The sequence below is a fragment of the Aquarana catesbeiana genome, linkage group LG11, assembly GCF_042186555.1.
Source record: "Aquarana catesbeiana isolate 2022-GZ linkage group LG11, ASM4218655v1, whole genome shotgun sequence".
NCBI lineage: Eukaryota > Metazoa > Chordata > Amphibia > Anura > Ranidae > Aquarana > Aquarana catesbeiana.
The window spans coordinates 44486763-44510089 of NC_133334.1; the positions used below are offsets into that span (position 1 = coordinate 44486763).

Consider the following 23327-nt stretch of genomic DNA (forward strand, 5'->3'; position numbering starts at 1 on the left):
TAGAAAGGTATCAGCAAGCCCCCCGTCATGTAATAAAACTGCCTGTTTAGATGGAGTGAGAATGAGACATGAGCTTGGGAAAGGCTGCAAACTGAACAATTTCCTCAATGAGTGAGTTTGTGTCACCGGTGCAAAATTAAATTAACTAATAAATGAGTGTGTTTCTTTAAATTTGTGTGCTGAGTCTGCTGCAATCATAAATTCCCTGCCAATGGTATGGGATGTGCAATACGTTAATTTTGGGGGATGACTGCGCCAACCTTTAACCAGATACCACCCAAAAAAGGCCTATAACAGTGAATATTAATTTACATCCTGTAGTATGAATTCAGTTATAATAAAAAAATAGAAATTTAAGCCATGATAAGAACTGAGAGAGAGAGAGAGAGGGAGAGGGAGAGGGTAAAGAAAGTCCCTGTGCTCTTCAAAAATGGGTGATTAAACCCTCCTGAACAAATCACGATGCCGTGTTTAAACTTCCACCAATCCTTGACGCATGAAGCTTCCTGAAGACGCATGATTGGATGCGTAATGCATAGAGACTTCTGGATAATGCCGACGTCACGTCCTGTCCCGGAAACCGCACGAGTACAATGCACGCCGGAACGGCAAGCACAGGCCCTAAATAGATCGTTGGAAGGACTCAGTGCTGGTCTATAGGCACCATACTTGTGAGTGCAATATTTAATATATATTTTTAACTGAATAAATTACTTACAAGAATGTTGCGCAATGATGTCCCTTTGTTTCCTATGAGTTTTTAAGATACCCACTAAGTGGAAATATCATGGAATGATTACTGAGATACCGGTTGGAAAACCCAGACACACTCTGATACATTCTGATGAGGAGTGGCTGATCCATGCTTCTTTAATTTTGATTTCTGGTGAGTGCCCATTTTGGAAGGTGGTGGTGCATCACGGATTGGTGGGCATTTAAACATGGCATCGTGATTTGTTCAGGAGGGTTTAATCACCCATTTTTGAAAAAGAGCACGGGGACGTTCTTTACTCTCTCTCTCTCTTTATATATATATATATCTAGATATATATAGATATATATATCTAGATATATATATCTATATATATCTAGATATATATATATCTATATATATAGATATATATATACAGTCGTATGCAAAAGTTTAAGAACCCCTGACAATTTCCATGATTGTCATTTATAAATATTTGTGTGTTTGGATTAGCAATTTCATTTTGATCTATCAAATAACTGAAGGACACAATAATATTTCAGTAATGAAATGAGGTTTATTGGATTAACAGAAAATGCACAATATGCATCAAAACGAAATTAGACAGGTGCATAAATTTGGGCACCCCAACAGAAAAATCACATCAATATTTAGTAGAGCCTCCTTTAGCAGAAATAACAGTCTCTAGACGCTTCCTATAGCCTGTAATGAGTGTCTGGATTCTGGATGAATGTATTTTGGACCATTCCTCCTTACAAAACATCTCCAGTTCAGTTAGGTTTGATGGTTGCCGAGCATGGACAGCCGCTTCAAATCACCCCACAGATGTTCAATGATATTCAGGTCTGGTGACTGGGATGGCCATTCCAGAACATTGTACTTGTTCCTCTGCATAAAGGCCCGAGTAGATTTTGAGCAGCCCCGGCGTAACTTCAACTTTGTGACTGATTCCTCAGCATTATTCTCAAGAATCTGCTGATATTGAGTGGAATCCATGGGACCCTCAACTTTAACCAGATTCCAAGTGCTGACACTGGCCACACAGCCCCACAGCATGATGGAACCTCCACCAAATTTTACTGTGGGTAGCAAGTGTTTTTCTTAGAATGTTGTGTTCTTTTGCCGCCATGCATAACGCCCCTTGTTATGACCAAATACCTCAATCTTTGTTTCATCAGTCCACAGCACCTTATTCCAAAGTGAAGCTGGCTTGTCCAAATGTGCATTTGCATACCTCAAGCGACTCCGTTTGTGGCGTGTGTGCAGAAAAGGCTTCTTTCGCATCACTCTCCCATACAGCTTCTCCCTGTGCAAAGTGCACTGAATTGTTGAAGGATGCACAGTGACACCATCTGCAGCAAGTTGGTGTTGTAGGTCTTTGGAGGTGGTCTGTGGGCTGTTTTTGAGCCGTTCTCACCATCCTTCGCCTTTGCCTCTCCAATATTTTATGTGGCCTGCCACTTCTGGCCTTAACAAGAACTGTGCCTGTGGTCTTCCATTTCCTCACTATGTTCCTCACAGTGGACACTGACAGCTTATATCTCTGCGATAACTTTTTGTAGCCTTCCCCTAAACCATAATGTAGAACAATCTTTGTTTTCAGGTCATTTAAGAGTTGTTTTGAGGCCCCCATGTTGCCACTCTTCAGAGGCAAGTCAAAGAGAACAACAACTTGCAATTGGCCACCTTAAATACCTTTTCTCATGATTGGATGCACCTGTCTATGAAGTTCAAGGCTTAATGAGCTCACCAAACCAATTGTGTGTTCCATAGGTGTGTGCAGGGGGTGTGCCAGGTGTGCCTGGGCACACCCTAATCACTATGTGCAGTACCGATTCACCCATTCTGCCCAAACTTCCCCCATGTTGGTCCCCTCTGCTGTGTAATGCTTCTGGCTTTACTCCTCTCCTCGTCCCCCAGCTGCTGCGGGGGATGTTTCAGGTTGGAGAGTGGGGGAAAGGACTAGCAAATACCAGCTCTTTCCTTTTCTAAATGAACACAGTGAACATACTCATACTGTGTTCATTCATAACTGAAGCATAGTAAATTGTTTACTATTCTTCAGTTTGTGAATGAACAGGAAGCCGCTCAGCACAGAGCACTTCTCGTTCATTCACTGCCCCGTGCAGCTAAGGCTGCAGAGAAAGCCATGTGTGTTTGAGCTTTGGGGTGCACACCCTAATGCAATAGGCTGCGCACACCTATGGTGTGTTCCAATTAATCAGTGCTAAGTAGTTACAGGTATTCAATTCAACAAAATGACAGGGGTGCCCAAATTTATGCACCTGTCTAATTTTGTTTTGATGCATATTGCGCATTTTCTGTTAATCCAATAAACCTCATTTCACTACTGAAATATTACTGTGTCCTTCAGTTATTTGATGGATCAAAATGAAATTGCTGATCCAAACACCCAAATATTTATAAATGACAATAATGAAAATTGGCAGGGGTTCCTAAACTTTTGCATATGACTGTATATATATATATATATATATATATATATATATACACATATATTTTCTTTATATACTTTTTGGATGCTGTAGACAGTTGTAGACATTGACAAACACGGGGTAGTATTATTATTTTTATTTCAGGTACTTATATAGCGCCCTCAATTTACGGAGCTCTTTACATATATATTATATATTTTACATCAGTCCCTACCCTCAAGGAGCTTACAATCTAAGGTCCCTAACTCACATTCATACATACTAGGGACAATTTAGACAGGCTCCAATTAACCTACCAACATGTTTTTGGAGTGTGGGAGGAAACCGGAGCACCAGTAAGATTATAAGGGAAATATCCCAGCAAGGAAACCCGCTGGATATATGAATTGAGGTCTTATACTTCACATGGTTTAAATGTGGAGTGGGGCCTCAATTGTTTTAATAATAATAGTTGAGGATTCCCCCCAAAAAATACCTTAAGGTTCCCCCCCATAAAGTACATTAAGGTTCTCTTCATGATTATAGATTTGAAAACAGTAATGTTTTAACATTTTCTATTTTTACTATATTTTTATTGAGTAATAAAGTAGTTGTATTTGTATGTATATTTATTTAGTTAAATATGGTGTTGGTACCTTGGTAAACATTTGGTGCTCTGTGTGGTATTCTGATGTAAGACCACTAGAGGGAGCCCAGATGTAGGTCTTAATTAGGAAACTAAGAAACTAAATAATAAATCTTTAGAGTTTTTAAACTATTTTGTTTTTTAACCACTTGATCTTTGGAAGGTTTTACCCCCTTCAAGGCCGGGCTATTTTTTGCTATACGTCACTGCATTACGTTAACTCAAAATTGTGTGGTCATGCAACGCTGTACACAAATGAAATCTATATAATTTTTTTCCCACAAATAGAGCTTTCTTTTGGGGGTATTTGATCATTACTGGTTTTTTTTTTTTTTTTTTTTGCGCTATAAACAAAAAAAGACCAAAATTTTTGAAAAAAAAGCCCCAATATTTTTAACTTTCTGCTATAAAACATATCCAGTTAAAAAATGTAAAAAATCCAAATTCTTCATAAATTTAGGCCAATGTGTATTCTACATATTTTTAGTAAAACAAAAACCCAATAAGCGAATATTGATTGGTTTGCGCAAAATTTATAGCGTCTACAAACTATGATATATATACTGGAATTTTTATTTATTTATTTTTGTATACTAGTAATGGCAGCCGTCATTGCCTTTTAGCGGGACTGCAATAGTATGGCGGACAATCTGACACTGTATCTCTATATCAACCCAAAAAGGTTATAAGGTATAGAGAACAGGTTTGTACTTTAGCTATAATGTCAGCGTGTTTTAGGTACTATAAAAAAAAAGAAAAAGTTTTATGTTTGGCATAAGTGTCAGTGTTAAAAAAAGAAAGAAAAATGCAAACTTTTTTCTGGGCCCTACTACAAGTAAAAACAACAAATAATGCACACATATAGGTATGTGGTATTCCCATGCCTGCCAGGGGTAGATTAATTTATTTTGCGTTTTTCTTCGGTGGTGGGTCATGATAATGGCAAGCAAAACTACAGCTAAAGTTTAAAAAAATATGTTTTTACTATTCTGTGTTAGTTTTTCTTTAATCATGAAAAAGAGAATCAGGAGACTTTAATTAACATTTGAAGGCACAACTTGTCCTGAATAAAACAAGCAATTCACTTGGGGACACTAAGGGGTCTATTTATACAAAATAGAGGACTCAGGTATCTATAAGGGAGGTGGGGGGTGATACTGCTATCTAAACATTTTTTACCCTAGAACGGAGCTCAGCTTACAGTGCCAGTCTCAGAGTGGCAAGATGTAGGCCGATGTCATCCCCCCACTGGCCAATGAAGAGACCTGAAGACCAGTGCGCAGAAGAAGATGCTGAGGCCATGGCAGGCCCGTTGGACAGGTAGGTATGGAGACTTTAGTTCCGCTTTAATGCAGGGGAAAAAATGTTTACGCTTTATAACCACTTTAAAAATGAGTCTTTTGTATGAAATCAGAATTTTCCGGTGTAAAAAAAGGAACTTTGTATATTTTCACCCTTTATTGTCACAAAATATGTGTTCATGTAAAAATATTTTTATATTATTTTGGGACCTTCTAACACTTCATTGGGGCACTCAACACTCTGCGGCTATTTTTATTCCTCTCTGCAAGCTACCTAATTAACTGCACAGATCTGGTCTTACAGCTCCATCTGCTGGCTGCAAAGATATTAACATGCAGACTGGAAAATTGCTGAGTAACTGCAGCCCAATGCTTTTCATAGTAAAGGCCCTGTTCACACCTAAGCATTGTTTTGGTTTAAAGCTCCGAAGTGCTCAACATTTAAAATCCTATAAAGAAAAAGGGAAAGGTCTGGTGTCCCCAGTAACACACTTCCATCCCTGTAACATATAATAAAACAAAGGATTCGCCCCGGGACTTTAAATGAAGTGGGTACCGTTTCCGCCAGTAAACATAACAGTAGTAAATACAGTATAAGGTTTATTCAAGTAAAATTGTTTACGTGCATAGATAACATCAACAGTTGTAAATCAAAAAAAGATATATGAACAAGAAATATTGGTACATGGATGTAATAGCAGTCATAGTACACGGGCATCATACTACCCGAATAGTTTCGCGAGATCCAGCTCGCTCTTCAGGGGTGGATGTGTGTAACAATGTACCTGGCATGAAAAAAAGTATATATTTGGCAAAATGGCACAGTATTGGTTATAAAGGCACAGGGTAGGAGGGGTTAGGGGTCCCCATACTTACCACTGAGCTTGACCATGGCTACAGGTGTGCGGCTCCAAGACAGCGGCAGCAGGTGCCTCACCAGGGAGCTGAGGGGGCGAAGTCAGATGGCACCCCACCAGGGGCCAAACAGAGAGCAGGCATGGCATGGGTGTAGTGATGTAACCCTAGAGACCTCGTTAGTCCATAAAGAGTGTAGGCTGTAAACATAAGTATGTTTGTCAGGCATCTAAAGTAGTTAAAATCCTATGTACTTAATGGTGGCTATTCACATATGAGCCCTGAGGTGCCAGCAGTTTAACACCTGACATTCCAAAAGCTACATGAGTTATTTTTAAGGGGGCTTGGGCATTTTTGGCCCAAAAGCTTGAATGGAAATGCCTTAAATCAAGTATTTTTCAGCCTGTAAGAACTGGTCTCCTTACCCTACGGATTCAATTGGCTAAAACAAAAATGTCTGAAGCTTGAATACACATATAAAATGCCTAAAATATGCTTCTAGAATGCTCATATACATTAACAAAAAAAAAAAAAAAAAGACTGAATGAGGTCTACACAAGTGTGAATGCGGCCTAAAAGCTTGTAGTTCAAAAGAAGCTCATGTACTTTTTTGAGCTACAAGCATCAAGCAACACTATACTCAGGTGTGAACAAGCACAACTGAAAACCATGGAATTTTGGATGGTGGGCATTTGGGAGCTTCAAGCTACAAAGTGCTCAGGTGTGACAGCAACCTCTTTTACACAGGGCATTTTCATACAGATTACAGATTCTTAACTCGCTTAGAACATTATGACAATATGTGAATAAACCTGTATGACATGACTATGGCTGGGGACAGTGACTAAAGCGTTAGGGAGAGGTTCCGCTCGAGGAGGGATGCGGGGATACCATGCCTGGCTATCTGGGAAATCTAGAGAGTTGGGTTTACAAAAGGTACCTGCACTGCTGTTCTGCCTATCACCCCCTTTATCAGATGCTGCTGTAGTAACGTAAAGAGGTTGTAAAGGTTCAGGGTTTAAAAAAAAAAAAAGTCATACTTACCTCTGCTGTGCAGTTGGTTTTGCACAGAGTGGCCCTGATCCTCCTCTTCTGGGGTCCCTCAGCGCCGCTCCTGGCTCCTCCTCTTATCAAATGCCCCGCCGGAAAAGCGCTCTCCTTCGGGACACCCATGCGACACCCATGCGCGCACCCATTTTCTGCTTCTACGTCTATTGACACAGAAAGCAGGACTCAGCCCCGCCCCCCAGCGCCCACGTCATTGAACTTGATTGACAGCAGCGGGAGCCAATGGCTGTGCTGCTATCAATCGATCCATCGGGGGGGGGGGTGGACTGCTGAGTGACAGATAGTTTTTCACCTTAATGCATAGAATGCATTGAGGTGAAAAACCTTGAGCGTTTACAACCCCTTTAAGTCTTGAGAATGTCCTCTCAAGTGAAGAGACTGTGATAAAGTACCGCCAACTTTGATAAGAGCTATTGTACTTGGGTTGCCTGTGATATTAAGGCTGCATTGCCATAGTGTCTGGAACTGCGTAGTGAGCACCTTGTTATTTGTTACTTCTGTTTAGCCAAATAAAAATTGTCCCACTGTCAGGGCTGGGGTCAGCCCTTCCTTCTCTGAGCTGGCCGCTACGCTGTCGTCTAATTGCCAGCTCCTATCTCTTCACAGTTACTCAGCTGTTGATGATATCCTGCTCATCAGACCTGCCTACTTAAGCCGTCCAGTCGAAAGGAGCTCTGCCTTCACCTTGGTCAACATCACAGAAACTATCTCCTGCGATCCTGTTCAAGACTTGCTTTGCTGACATCCCTTCTGGCTCCAGATCCTGCTTGCTGTTCCACTACATCCCTGACTTCTGGCTTAGTTGACTATCTGTTCCGGTTACTGAACTTTGGCTATGTCTTGACTACATTTGTTCTTTTTACTTTTATTATTAAACAAGTGTTATTTAACTGTACTTCTGTCTCGGCCTGATTTCATGGTTTCTGACACCAACCTTCATTGGTTCCAGTGTAATTATCTTGGGTACCAATCAACTGACCCCACCCACACACGGGACAAGGACTTTTTTTCACCTAGTGACACAAACAACACAGGGACTTTTTGTAATTGAAATGACACCATTGATCCAGGAACATTTCTGCCTTAAACAGATGCAAGGGCATTTGTTTCTTTGCTACTACTGCTAGCAGTATTTTGTGGGTACAAGCACGGTGGCATATATGTGCAGTTTGTACAGTGAATAGGCACAGGTTCTGTTTAATTATCCCCCCTCCATTAGTCACTCCTACTATTGCGCATATTCTTGCCATACCAACCCTTCTCCTGTGGGATGCTAAGCATGCTGCTGAACTTATTTCTAGATTCTATCACAGGGTAACCCAAGTCTTTCACAATTCTAGTCATTATCCCATTTTGCCACTGTTTTCAGTTTTTAACTGTAAAGCCAGGCAGATTGCCATCATAGGCATTATTAACCTTTAGATATTGTTTATACTGTTTAACTACTGATTGAAATGGGGTGTGGGTATTTGTGGCTGTGTTATTGAAAAAGCACCTCTCAGACCGACCCCGTGCTTGGAGAAGGTGTGGCCTCAACGCTGCCAACGCTGCTGAGGCCATACATTCTCTAATCACTGGGTCAGACTGAGCTGCGTTATTTGAATAAAACTCCTACACTCCTGGAAAGGTGAACGTAAAACCTGCTCCTGTCATCTGAGCACTGGCGGGGAGACTCTTGAACTTTGGCTTTGAGAGGCTCTGCAAGCCTTTCCACTATTTGTGGCTGTGGTTAAAAGTGGGCATGGTCAATAGGGTGTGTGGATTTTATTTTGAAAATCTGTTCATCTTACCTTAACTCAGGGCACCCTTAGACACCCCACCTTGCATGAAAAGTTGTTTTTTTTTATATTGCCCTTATTGCTTTTTACCAATGTTCATCTCCTTCTCCTGAATATTGATCAATAAATGATATGCCTGTTGTTTGGCCTACAGCAACAGACTAGAAACCTCTAATGCACTCTATGCTAGCAGAACACATGGATGTCTATGTGTCTGTTAAACAAAAAGACACAAGGAGTTGGCACACTCTGGCCCTCTATAGGAATTATTAGCCGCAGGCCTGAGACCTGGGGCACATGGCTGGAAACCTGGGGCTTGTTGCCCAGGTTCCAGGCTCTAGAAACACACGTGGCATCTTATGCCGTGTACACACGGGTGGACTTTTCGCTATCAAAGGTCCGACGGTCTTTCCGACGGACTTTTGACGGACTTCCGACGGACTTTCGAACGAACAGACTTGCCTACACACAATCACACCAAAGTCTGATGGATTCGTACGTGATGACGTACACCGAACTAAAATAAGGAAGTTAATAGCCAGTAGCCAATAGCTGCCCTAGCGTCAGTTTTCCTAGCATACCGACGAGCGGATTTTTCGACTAGACTCAAGTCCAATGGAAAGATTTGAAACATGTTCCAAATCTAAAGTCCGTCAGATTTGCGACCGAAAAAGTCCGCTGCAGGTCCGATGAAGCCCACACATGGTTGGATTGTCTGATGGATTCGTTCCGTCAGACCAGTCTGGTCGAAAAGTCCACCCGTGTGTACGCGGCATAACACATGTCTGCACAAGTAAATAGCCATGTTCCTTCACATTGACATTATACACACCTAGAAGGCTGAGAGTTGTGTACAATGTAATTCTGGCCATAGAATACTTTTTTGGGGGGGTGGGCAGATGGGGATTCTGTTTTTTTTTTTTATAAACCTTCTGGCTGATCAAAAAAAAAAAAGAAAAGAATCCCCCATCTGCCCCCATGACAGTAGACATCCAATGTTGATTTGGCAGTGGCACACACACCTGCTCAAATATAGGCTGCATAGGGAGAAAAGATATAAAAAGCAAAGGCAAATCCCGCTGTTGCTGCTTATTTCTGGGCAATTACTTATTGATTGGGATAGGCTTTTTTATTTTCCTGTTCAATTGTTCCCACCAAGATCAGGTGTGCCACAGATATAAAGTCACATCTGATTTGACAAAAAAAAAAAAAAAAAAACGAGATTGGGGGACTTTCAAATAATGTATTTGGGTAGCTTAAAGCAGAGTTCCGCCCACTTTTTTTTTTTTGGCATCACCTCTGCATGTACAAATAATATACAGTAAATCATGTTTATAATTAAATCGCGGTTCGAGTACATCTTTTTTACAATTTACTTACCTTCGCTTTCGGCATCCTGAGAGCTTTCATCTTGATTGTGTGCATGTGAAGCCCACTAGGACTGGATACCCAGCATGCACCTCCCGCTCTCGCGCATGCGCATTCTACACATGGCGTAGCGCAGGCAGTGTGTCTGGTTGCCATCACAACGGGCAGCGATGGAGGAAGTGCCCGCCCCGTTGTTATTATGCGGCAATGCTCACTGACTCCTGGGAACGATGACACACATCTCCCAGGAACACAAGCAATTATGTACATGGCCTGTGGCCCGGGAAAAGGCAGATTACAAGGAACACCCTTAGCAACAAGCCAGATACAGTAAGATAAAAAAAAAAAAGCCAAATGTTGTTATCCTAGCAGAAAGGTAATGATTGATTCATATAAAGATCAAATTATGGGTGGAACTCCGCTTTAAGAAAGTAAAAAAATGTAGAAAACATATTTTTGTTGCAAATACATTTATTGAAAACAAATGGTAATGTAGCAACACAATATGGTAATATTGAAGGTCAAATAGGGGTCTAAGGATTTACAGCACATAAGAGCCTGCAGGCAAAGTAGTGCATATTTTATCTGTTATGGAAATCTTTGTTTATCTTTCAGACAAGAATCAAAGGGTAGATTTCACATGGATATAGTAAAGTCTTATATGAAGGCAGTGTTTCAATTCACTTAAAAGTGTAATTAATCAAAGACTATGCAAAACTCTCCTTACATGTTATATAATAGAGTGCTCATACTCACACAACCACTAAAGCATTCAAATTGTGTAGAGTGAAATATACCTGGTTGATCCTGCCTTCATCTGTCCCTCCTATCTTCTCTGTGTCGCCGCTGCAGGCTAAGATTGTGTAGACCAGCTGGTGTCCTCTACTGAGTATGCCCAATTTAATGTCTCTTCTAAGTTCTTCATCGCCAACTTTTTCTTATCTGTACAGCACGCATGAGCATAGAGTCACACATGTGAGCGTATGCACAGTGGTAAATGGCACTACCCTCCCTCCTCCTCCATGTCTTCCTATTGCTAAACACTATGGGGGCAGGATATAGTATGCTGATTGATTACATTCACTAATAAATTCACAAGTAAGCATAGTTTAATATAAATCTGTATTAAATATATCTAATGTAATTGCCAATACTTGCAAAGTAAAAAAAAAATCTTGGATACAGATGCAATCTGAACAAAATGAAAGATAGTGTCAATCATCTTTGACTCTGTCTACACCCTATTAATGCACAAAAAATACACATTTAATGTTCAATAAAGACTTATTGGGAGCTATAAAACAGTTATTCAATATTTAAAATCTATTTGTAATTGCTCTTCTGAAACAGTGTTTTATTAGTCATGTGACTGGCACAGCACCAGTCAGGGCTGGCAAGACACAGACTCACATTGTAGAGAGCGCACATCAGCAGAGTAATAGAAGTCCCTCCCAAAGATCTGTTCCTGCAGATACCAAAGAACAGGGAAATATCATGTGACCACACAACAGCTCTGCAGAAATAAGGTACTTGGATAATTAAAAAAAAAAAATACAGTGGTGTGATATATATGACTGATGTGAATGAATTATGGCAATTAACATTTCTCTGTTTAATATTGTATCACATGTACACAAATGATTTCTTAGCAGCCAAAACAGCATGGTCATGAGCTAAAATATGTAATTGTAAAAGTACCTGCTGTGTCCACCAGACTGATCAGTGTACTGGCCCGCTTTCTGTACCATGTGATCGCTGTGACCAATCACAGCAGATCACATGACAATTGTAAAAAATGCTTGCCTTAGATTCATGCCATTCATTGCATACAATTGTTGCTAGCTGTGACTGGGCACAACGATCAGATGGTACAGACAGAGCCAATAACAGCCCAACTGTACCATGTGATTAGTTGTAGCCATTCATAGCTAATCACGATACACACTGAATTTATTTCATTCAGTAAAAATGCTTGCTTACAGCAGTGAAATTGACTGCTATAAGCAAAGTATGTATAGAGAAAAAAAATCCTGATCACCGCTGTAGAGTAGTACAGTGTTAGTATTGTAAGACAGTATTGCACTGGTTACAGTATGTAAACAAAACAAAAAAAAAACAAAAAAACACACACATATATATATATATATATATATATATATATATATATATATATATTTACACTGGTGACAATATTTAAAAAAAAAAATTATTTCATTTTCCCAGAATAATGTGACAAAAAATTACAACTTCAAAAAACGCACCATGACTCTTACTAAATACCCTGGACTGTCTACTTCACAAAAAGGGGTCATTTGGGGGATATTTGAACTGTTCTGGCATTTTTGGGCCTCAAGAAATTAGATAGGACATCAGTACATCAGGACTGATCAATTTTCAGATATACTGTACAGTTATATACCATAGTTTGTCGACTCTACTGTATAATTTTCCTACAGACCTAACAATGCACACTGATTTGGGTTATTTTCACTGAAGAAATGTAGCAGAATAATTTTTTTTGTTATATTTTATAACAGAAACAAAGAAATGTGTGTTTTCCAAATTTTGGGCTTTTTGTTGTTTATTTAGCAAAAAATTAAAAAACACAGTGGTGATTAAATAACACCAAAGCAAAGCTATATTTGTGTGAAAAAATATATAAAACTGTCATATGGGTACAGCGTTGCATGACCACACTATTAGAATTCAAAATGTGACAATGCTGAAAGCTGAAAATTGGCCTGGGCAGGAAGGGGGTAAAATTGGTATTGAAGTGGTTATGCATTATTTTTTTTTAACGTAAAACTGGATACCATAAAATTGATTTCATGTGAAGTCTCTGAGGAATTGGTGCTGAGTGCGGAAGGCTACTAAGGTGACACCAAAATGTTGGTTTACAAGCATTGTGTATACACAGATTAATCTTGTGTTTTGTTTTTTTAATTTAGTATGTTGCTGTTAACAATGAAAGGGTTACCTGGGTGTGATTTGGGACCAACCTCAGGTAACCTATAAAAAGTGTATATTTTTATACTGGATAATATCTAAGCCTACCTAAAGACATTAGAAATCATCACCCATACTGGTTGATCAAGTAACAATCAATGTCTATTGGCATTATACAACCTCTGTAGACACACCTGACTGTCTTATCTTTGGGGGAAAACTGCTGGTTTTCCAGGACATACCTTTTTGTCCCCCTAAATCAGCCTGTTTCAATCAGGGTGCCTGGACAACCTGGTGTGCCCTAAGGTTTCTTCAGGGGTGCCTTGGCAAAATGCTTAAAAATTAACCAAAAATTGTATACAAGCCAGTGTATGGGTGAAGTCTGCCTTTTAGTTACAGAAAGCCACAGGTTTTTAAAAAAATGTTTTTATGAGGTTTCACTGCTGTTTATTGTTGATCAGTCCAGCCTTTAGGTCATGTTAGATCTTGTTAAATGCTGTTATGTCCATGCTCTGCACATAGTCTTCAAACTTGGTGATCTCCTTCTCCAGGATATTGGTACCTACTTTGTTATCTTCCACCACGCACTGTATCTGCAGCTTCTTGATGCCGTAACCCCCAGGAACCAGCTTGGAGGAGCCCCACAGCAGACCGTCCATCTGAACAGAGCGAACGCATTCCTCCAACTTGGCCTGTCTCGTCATCCCATGGTTTCACGTCCAGCAAGATGGAGGACTTGGCGATGAGTCCCGGCTTCTTGGATTTCTTCTCTGCATACTGCTTTAGTCTCTCTTCTCTGATTCTCTCAGCTTCTGCATCGTCCTCCTCATCATCGCTGCCGAACAAGTCAATATCATCATCGTCCTCTTTCTTGAGTTCAGGAGCGGATCTGGGAGGAAGAGTTCTGCTAGGTTGCGGGGCTGGAAACTTGCACACAGGTGGAGGTTTTAGTTCCACTTTTTCTGAGGTAGCATTTTTCTCCAGCACACCGATCCGACTTTCCAGCTTGGAGATGGCAAGCTGCAGATCCTTCACCACTTTATGTAAATGCTGGTTCTCGTGTTCTAGAGTGGTGACCCGGGCCTGGAGGTCACGGCTGTCTCCATTGTTGTTGGGGCCTGCGGCTGTGCTCTGTGCCTGGATGTGAGCGTTGGTTCCGGCCTTGCTCAGGTCTTCATAATACTGTCTCTCTGCATCGTCATACTTGAATTTGATAGACCAGATCTTCTCTGTGCTCAAGCAAGAAGCTGCCATTTTACCCGGAGACGCGGCTGTGTTAGAAGAGAGAGCGGGAGCCATAGGTTTTAATTGTGCACCATTACAACCTTCTAGCAGCCGGCGTCCTAACCACCAATGGCATCATCAGTTGATAAGGAGAATTTTAGTCTCCTGAATAGCATCCTTGTTTGATCCTCCCCTGCCCCTCTCCCTCAGTGGGTCACATTAGCTGAGCGATGGAGAAAAATGGAGGGAGAAGAGAAACATTGGAATACTAGTCAGTACCAGTTTGCAAAAGTGTATTTGCTTTGGAAGAATAAATCACCTCCAACATCGGGTGTCCTACATGTACTGATGTTGCTGCATTATGTAAAACTATTAGAATCGTTTTAACATTTTAGAATGGGGTCTCAAGGCTGTCTGAGGGGGCTTTGACTGAAAAAAGGCTGAGAAACACTGCTCCAGGCTATGCAGTATTGAAGAGGTGTGTAAGTAAAAAGAGTTGCCCTGTATTTCCATATATGGCTTGTGTATTAGGCACTACAACAATAGACAGCTATTGAATTATTCTTTAATCTAGGTGTAACCATGCCCCTGTAGGGGTTGCTGAATGTAGTGGTACTGCCTCTAACCCTCAGTGACTCAGAGACATAGAACAGTCCAAAGCTTTGTTTTTGTTTTATTGAGGGGATGAACTTGGATGGGAAATTGGGAATTATGGGATGCCCAGAAATATTCAGTGCAAACTGGACTTCTATATACACTCCTGTATATACACTCCAGTCTTCTCTCCAGCACAAACTCTTGCTTCAGACCTCTTATCCTTCCCTCCTCCAGCACTTCACTTGCTGCACACCGTTACTCCACCAACATTTCACTTGCTGCATACTGTTACTCCTCCAGACTAGCTAGCACCGCATAGTTGGGCCTGACAATTAACTCAGCTAGGCCTCAGTGCACTGCTTTTTGGGGGCAGGGACCACAGGCCCCTGTGGTGTAGAAATTGTTCCGTGCTAGCTGTCCTCAGTTCAGCTACCAATCCCAGATAGCTCTTTTCAGGTCCTGCTAGCCAGCCTGGCTGCAATGACCTCTCTCCACTGTTTTCCACAGTCCTCTCTTCTGGTTCTGCACCAATCTCAAACTGCAATCTCTCAGTTCTCTCAGGCGTGCCTCCCCAGTCCTCCCAACTGTGGTCCACTCACCAGCCCTCCTGGCTGCGACCAGTTGTCCTCTTAGCAGTGTTCTCTCCTGCTGTCCTCTCTCTGCTCTCTCATGTGCCTCTCTTTCCAGGATCTCTTCACGCCTCGTGGAGGCACCCCCCCCCCCCAGACTGGCCCCACAGCCACCACACTCTCTCTTTCCAGCTTTTCCACCCAACAACTCCTCCCCAGGTGGGGTGACCCCAGGTATTTAAGATAGCCTGCCCCCTGCCAATCCAAGTTGGGGATTGGTCAAGGCTCCGCAAGATACCCCAGGCAGCTCCACCTCTCCTCCCCTCCTCTCCTTCTAGCACTTTCTAGAAGGAAGAGGGAGATGACAGTGATGCTACCTGTCAGTCACCCAGCCCTGCCCTAGACTACTCCCAGCCCAGAATGAAAACAAACAGGCCTAGCCACCAGCTAGGCCTGCCAAAATGTTCCTACTCTGCTAGAAAATCCTCACTCTAGCACCTACTTAACTAGAGGGTGCTACATAGGTCACTAAACTCACTAGAAGTATTTTTTTTTAAATATATATACAGCTAGTAAATATGTATATATTATTATATATAATAGTCATATTAGCATTCATGTAATCTCTTGTACAGCAGCAGTTAAAGTACTCTGAGCAGGGTTTATACAGTACTGCCTTTCTCACAGAAGAGGAGAATTCACGAGCAATCTTATAAGTCTGATGTTGCTCCTTTATTGTCCAATCAGCAAGGAATAGGAGGAAAGACAACCAAAGAAGCAGACCTTCAGCAGTCATTTTTTCCTAATAGTCATTCATCAGAAGTGAGTTTGCCATTGTTAATATTGGGTTATCAGGTTTATCAGGTTCTTGAGATGTGCACAAGGAGAAGCTTTACCAATAAGGTAAGGCACATGTGGGCCATATCAGATTATGATTTTTTTTTTTGCTTGAAGTCCTTCTGTAAAACAATAATGAATTAAGTACCCCAACACAATGAATTAAAGAATATCAGGACTGTAGGTCTCCACAGGTCATTGAACTACAAGGAACACCACAATTCTGACTAAAGCTTTGGAAATGTAAAACGGTCAATGATCAATGATGCTGCATGAGCACATGAGCAAAGTGTACACAAGCATTAGTTACCTGTGGCTGGTGAGTCAACAGAACGTTTAAACTAGTGGAAATCCACACTTCCTTTTATGCAACTATGCTCACATGACACAAGGCACAAAGATGCTTTGATCATTTAAATGCATCATTCCCCTCCCGGAAGCCCATATCTTTCCTTTGCTATCCTGCCACTCCCTTCAGCTGCCAGAAATGAAAAAAAAATACACAAAACTTCGGGTATAGAGGAGCATGTGACAGCATTGCTTGGTGATTAGTCTTGTACTCACATGGGGACAGGGAGAGAGTCCTTAGCCTTGTGTAAGTTTTGACTAGAAAGAGTTGGAGCTCCATTGTTGGGGAGAGTGGATTTAAAGTGTATCTCTATGCAAAACCTTTTATTTTAGCTGGGGCTGATAACTTCGCACCCAAGATGGAGGCACCCAGCATCAGTTTTAGGGCTTTTTAATATCTACGCAAGAGAGACTTTTACAGGAAAAGAAAATGACTAAAATACCACAAATGCACATATACTGTTATGGGTAGTTTGCTGTTGAAATGAATGGTCTGGATACAGGGTTTCTATAACCACTTCTGGCCCGCCAGCAGTACATTTTCTGTGTGTGTGTGTGGGGGGGGGGGGGGGGGGGTGGCCGCACGGCCAAGCTGGATCCTGTATCTGTACGTCATCCAGCCTGTTTCTGGGTTAGAGGCAAGGTGCATAACCCTGGGGCGCGCTACGTGCTGCTCCAGTGACCGCTGTATCCACAGTTACGAGGTATCATGCGATCGCTATGATTGCTCATAGCGATCACATGATACGAATGTAAACAAACTATCATGAATGGATTTCTATTCATGAACAGCTTGTTTACAGTTGTGACCTGTGATTGACCCACAGCAATCACATAGTACCTGCCTGCCTGTACCATGTGATTAGCTGTAGCCTATCACAGATCACATCCATAAGCAAGCTATTAATAAATGTTAACCCATTCATGACAGCTAATACTATTGCTTATACCGTGATCATCACTGGATAAGCAATAACAGTGTAAAAAGAAATCCCTGATTGCCCCCCCCAGAGTAGTGCAGTGTCACTATGGTGACACTGAATGACTCTGATGACAGGATGTACAAAAAAAAAGTACATACTGTCACCAACCAGTATCCCTGACCACCGCCACAAAGTGTCACATGATGATGCTGTACTGTACTGGTGACAGTATGTAAAAGAAAAAAAATGCAAAAAAATTATTTAATTTCTTACTTTTTCCAAAAAATTGTGATAAAAAATTACAACTTCAAAAAACTCGTCGTGCCTGTTACTAAATAATTCAGATCGTCTACTTTCCGAAAACGGGTCATTTGGGGATATTTTTACTGTTCTGGCATTTTAAGGGCCTCAAGAAAGAAAAAGGGCTGTCTGTACATCAGCACTGATCAATTTTCAAATATATGTAAAGACACTTTGTCCCCGTAGGGCTTGCTGAGTGTTGACCTCTTGTGCCCCGTACATACGGTCGGATTTTCCGACGGAAAATGTGTGATAGGACCTTGTTGTCGGAAATTCCGACCGTGTGTGGGCTCCATCACACATTTTCCATCCGATTTTCCACCACACAAAGTTTGAGAGCAGGCTATAAAATTTTCCGACAACAAAATCCGTTGTCGAAATTTCCGATTGTGTGTACACAAATCCGACGCACAAAGTGCCACGCATGCTCAGAATAAATAAAGAGAATGAAGCTATTGGCTACTGCCCCGTTTATAGTCCCGACGTACGTGTTTTACGTCACCGCGTTCAGAATGATCGGATTTTCCGACAACTTTGTGTGACCGTGTGTATGCAAGACAAGTTTGAACCAACAACCGTCTGAAAAAATCCTAGGATTTTGTTGTCAGAATGTCCGATCAATGTGCGACCGTGTGTACGGGGCATTAGGCCTCTCTCTGGTTACCAGCAGCTGGATGCTAAGTGTTTCCACTTGTCCCACCCTTACTCCCGCTTGCTCGTTACTCAATGACCAGTCCAGGGTATTTGCGTTTTTGTATTTTATTTTGGAACTTGGATGGGAGAAGGGATTAGTGGGATACTCCAACTGGAACTATTCACAATGGATAAGGACAACTCTCACTTGGCCTCACCAGATTATTTGTGGAAGCAGTCACACCGCGTTAACCATACAGCCACCTGTATGGAGGAATTAAGTCTTCTTGCTCTCACTAGCAGCAGATTTGATGCACTACATTATCTTCAGGATACTCTCTAGCATCCCCTTTACTGACACCCATACACTGACTCTTCTAGCTGAAGGGATGGCCCTCACTTGACAGGCCCCAAAGACAAAGATCTGTACTCACAGTAGACAGAATCAGATCCTTGCTGGTGTCTCACTTCCAGTCAGCTCTGCAGGACCTCTGGGTTCAGCTTCTCTCTCTCTCTCTAGGCCCCTGGGTCGACCACCCAGGGCTGCACAACAGCATGAAGGAGAGGGCAGCCGCTCCTCTGCCTCCTGGACTCCGTTCCCTGACTCAACTAACTCAGAGCACATGTGCCCTGGGCTTTTATACAGTATCCCAGCATGCAATGCAGCACTTTTCCTCTGCCAATTGCCAGGACTGTATCGAAGCCTGTGCACTCACTTGTCAGGTCCCCTCCCACTGTCCAATATGCCTCCCTATCGGACCAGTGAGGGACAGTCACACAAGCCGAACTGCACCTGAGCACAATGAGCAGACCTAACTAATAGATCCTGCACCCTGCTAGGCAGAGAGCACTCCAAGTTTTATCTGACCATCTTCCTGGTAAGCAGAAAGATCAAAACTATACTCTCTCTTCTAGCACCTACCTAGGAGGGTGCTACATAGATGCTAGAACTTTCACACTAACCAATTAATATACACTTATTGGGATTTTTTTACTAAAGACATGTAGCAAAATACGTTTTGCATAAATTTATGAAGAAATTTTATTTTATATTTATTTTTCATTTATATAGCAAAAAATAAAAAACCCAGTGGCGATCAAATGGCACCAAAAGAAAGCTGTTTGTGTGAAAATAATTCTATAAATTTAATTTGCGTACATTGTTGCATGACTGAGAGATTACAAGTTAAAGTAGCGCAGTGCTGAGTAGGAAAAAATGGCCTGACCATGAAGGGGGTAAAACCTTCCGGAGGGCAGGTGGTTAAGCATTAGTCTGTTAACACAACACTAATTGATGTTAACACAGTATGAAATTGATGGCCACATGGCAGTGTTCCTGAGGTCATGAAGTCTCTTAGGAAATGGTGCCCGGGTGCATTGAATGGAAGGCTACTGTCTTAATATCAGGTCTCATTTCATTATCAGTCTGATAAGTATTTAAAAGCAAGCAGTGTTTATGCGATGTCTCACAAAGCTGTAAAGTCATCATTGTTTCTGAAGCTTGGCATCCACCATGTAGCAGGCCTGGAATGTCGCCTGGCCTTTATCAATTTGATAGCGGATTATAAAACTACTATTGTACTAGAATTAAGTTGTTGGACAATAATCAGGAGCTCATGATTGTACGAGAAGTACTGCGGCTCCTGACACTGACTCGTGTTACTCACTCATCTTATCAATAATAAACACGCTAAGTGCCATAAACCCATAAAACTGTAACTGGTAGTGAAAGGTCAGAAGCAGGTGAGTCGCAGTAATTAGACTTGATACTGATAGACTTTAAAAAAAAATTCTATTATCTTTCAAAATAAAGACTTCTGAGTCCTTTAGCACTAAGGCCATTGACTGAGATATTAAATTGGCCAAAGCTAATTGTGACGCTTTTATAAGATTGATTGAGCCATGACCAGAAGAGGGCCACCATGATTCAGGAGGGTCTTCCAGGAGAGCCACCATGGTAAAAGGTTCAGTCTGCCATGTAAATATGAGTAATGTTGCATTTAAACATTCAAATCATCGTTGTTCTTTGCGTCATGTTAGCATAGTTGCATAAAAGGAAGGGTGGATTTCCACTGGTCTAACTGTTCTGTACATGACTCATCAACCACTGGTAACTAACGCTTGTGTACACTTTGCTCACGCAACATTGGGTCATTGACCCTATTACCTGTCCAAGTCTTTAGTCAGCATTGTGGTGTTCCCTGTAGTTCCCTGACCTCTGAGGAAGTATAGTCTTGATATTATTTTACTTGTCATATAGCAGTGTGGGATGAATTATTGTTTTAAAGGAGAAGTCCAAGCAAAAAATCTAAATCTGAGGATCTCAATTATATGCCCCATTTATACACTATATACCATACCTATTACAGCAGCTACAAGTATCTGTTAATTGCACCATTCAACACCCTTCACTTAGTATAAGTGTTGCACGCTGTGGTGAAGATGGCTGAAAAAGTGTAAAAACTTTTTGAAGGACTCTCATATATACAGTATATACAGCCTAACTAAAGAATGTTTTAAATATCAATAAATAAGTTCCACTTTAACTGTAATGCCCCGTACACACGGTCGGACATTGATCGGACATTCCGACAACAAAATCCTAGGATTTTTTCCGACGTATGTTGGCTCAAACTTGTCTTGCATACACACGGTCACACAAAGTTGTCGGAAAATCCGATCGTTCTAAATGCGGTGACGTAAAACACGTACGTGTGGACTATAAACGGGGCAGTGGCCAATAGCTTTCATCCCTTTATTTATTCTGAGCATGCATGGCACTTTGTCCGTCGGATTTGTGTACACACGATCGGAATTTCCGACAACGGATTTTGTTGTCGGAAAATTTTATATCCTGCTCTCAAACTTTGTGGGTCGGAAAATCCGATGGAAAATGTGTGATGGAGCCCACACACGGTCGGAATTTCCGACAACAAGGTCCTATCACACATTTTCTGTTGGAAAATCCGACCGTGTGTACAGGGCATAAGTGTTGCACGCTGTGGTAAAGATGGCTGAAAAAGTGTAAAAACTTTTTGAAGGACCCTCGTATATACAGTATATACAGCCTAACTAAAGAATGTTTTAAATATCAATAAATAAGTTCCACTTTAACTGTTACAGTGCCTGCCTCAAACCACAAATATAGGATAAAATGAATGTTTGCTTAACATGGAAGTAAACAGCGAAAAATATACAGATGAAAAACATATCTAATTCAAAGTGGGGTGCCACCCAAAAAAAAAAAACTACATGAAAAATCCTAAAAAAAAATACAAAAAAACATTTGGATATTTTTTTTTTTTACTCACCTCTAAATGCCTGTTGCTAGGTGGTCCCTCGTTGTCTGCCTATTTCAGTGCCTGGGCTGGTGACATCACTTCCGTCTCGGCACAGGAAGGGCTCAGCTCTGCTCCCTCCTGTCAATCATCTGGGACCCATTACCTGAGCGGCCAATCACGGCGCGCGGCGCCGCTTGCGCATGCGCAGTGGGTGCCAGGCTGTGAAGCCACAGCCCAGCGCCCACAGTTGCAATGCCGGCGCCACTGAATGGAGGGGGAGACTAGTGGGGCTTCGATCCCCTGCATCGCTGGACCCTGGGACAGGTAAGTGTCCAATTAAAAGTCAGAAGCTGCAGTATTTGTAGCTGCTGACTTTTAATTTTTTTTTTTTGACTGGCACTCCTCTTTAGGGAAAGGATAAATGATTTAATGTATTCTGAACTATTAAAAGATTTTTAAGATTTGTACTCCCTGCCCCTTTCAGTTCTCTTGCTGAAGTTAAAACGGAACTAAACTCTCCCAATCAACATTAAGCAGCATTCGTTCTTCTAGGTACACTTGCGCACAGTTTTTGTAGGAACTCGGCAGGTAGTTTGTTCCAAACATCTTGGAGACATAACCACAGATCGTATGTGAATGTAGGCTGCCTCAAATCCTTCTGTCTCTTCATGTAATCCCAGACAAACTCATTGATGTTGAGATCAGGGCTCTGTGGGTGCCAAACCATCACATTTGGAAAGCCTTGTTGTTTTTTATGCTGAAAATAGTTCTTAATGATATTGGCTGTATGTTTGGGGTTGCTGTCCTGCTGCAGAATACATTTTCCAATCACACACTTCCCTGATGGTATGGCATGATGGATAAGTATCTGCCTGTATTTCTGCATTGAGGACACCATTAATCCTGACCAAATCTCCAACTCCATTTGCATAAATGCAACCCCAGTTTTGCAAGGAACCTCCACCATGCTTTACTGTTGCCTGCAGACACTCAGCCTTGTTTCCATGTCAGAGGTATGGCTTTTTGTCTGCAATTCTTCCATGAAAACTACTTCTGGCCAGACATCTCTGCACAGGAGGTGAGTGTACCTGGGTTTCACTGGTTTCTGACAGTTCGGAGTTAATGGCACTGCTTGACATCTTCTGAAGTTGAAGGGAAGTTAGAATGATGTATCTTTACTCTGCTGCATTAAGTTTCCTTGGCCGCCCACTGTGTCTATGGTCCTTGATTTTGCCCATATCTTTGTGCTTCTTCAAATGAGCTTGAAAAGCACATCTTGAAACCTCAGACTATATTGAAATCTTTGCGTAGGAGAGACCTTTCTGATGCAATATAACTACCTTATGTCTTGTTCCTTTGCTCAGTCTTGCCATGCTGTATGACCTGTGACATGAAACTGTATTCCACAACCTCACCTTAGCAGCAGAGTTTGGCTGTTCCACACTCAGTTTTAAGCCTCCCACTCAGCAGCTTCTGTTTCCATATTTAGATATTTGGATTTTTTTT

The 23327-nt window shown here is 41.6% G+C and overlaps 1 pseudogene; it reads right to left on the reverse strand.

Annotated features, from left to right (window-relative positions):
* Positions 1 to 13573: 13573 nt before the first annotated feature.
* Positions 13574 to 14380, reverse strand: LOC141112947 (elongation factor 1-delta-like; annotated as a pseudogene).
* Between the last annotated feature and the right edge of the window lie 8947 nt (positions 14381 to 23327).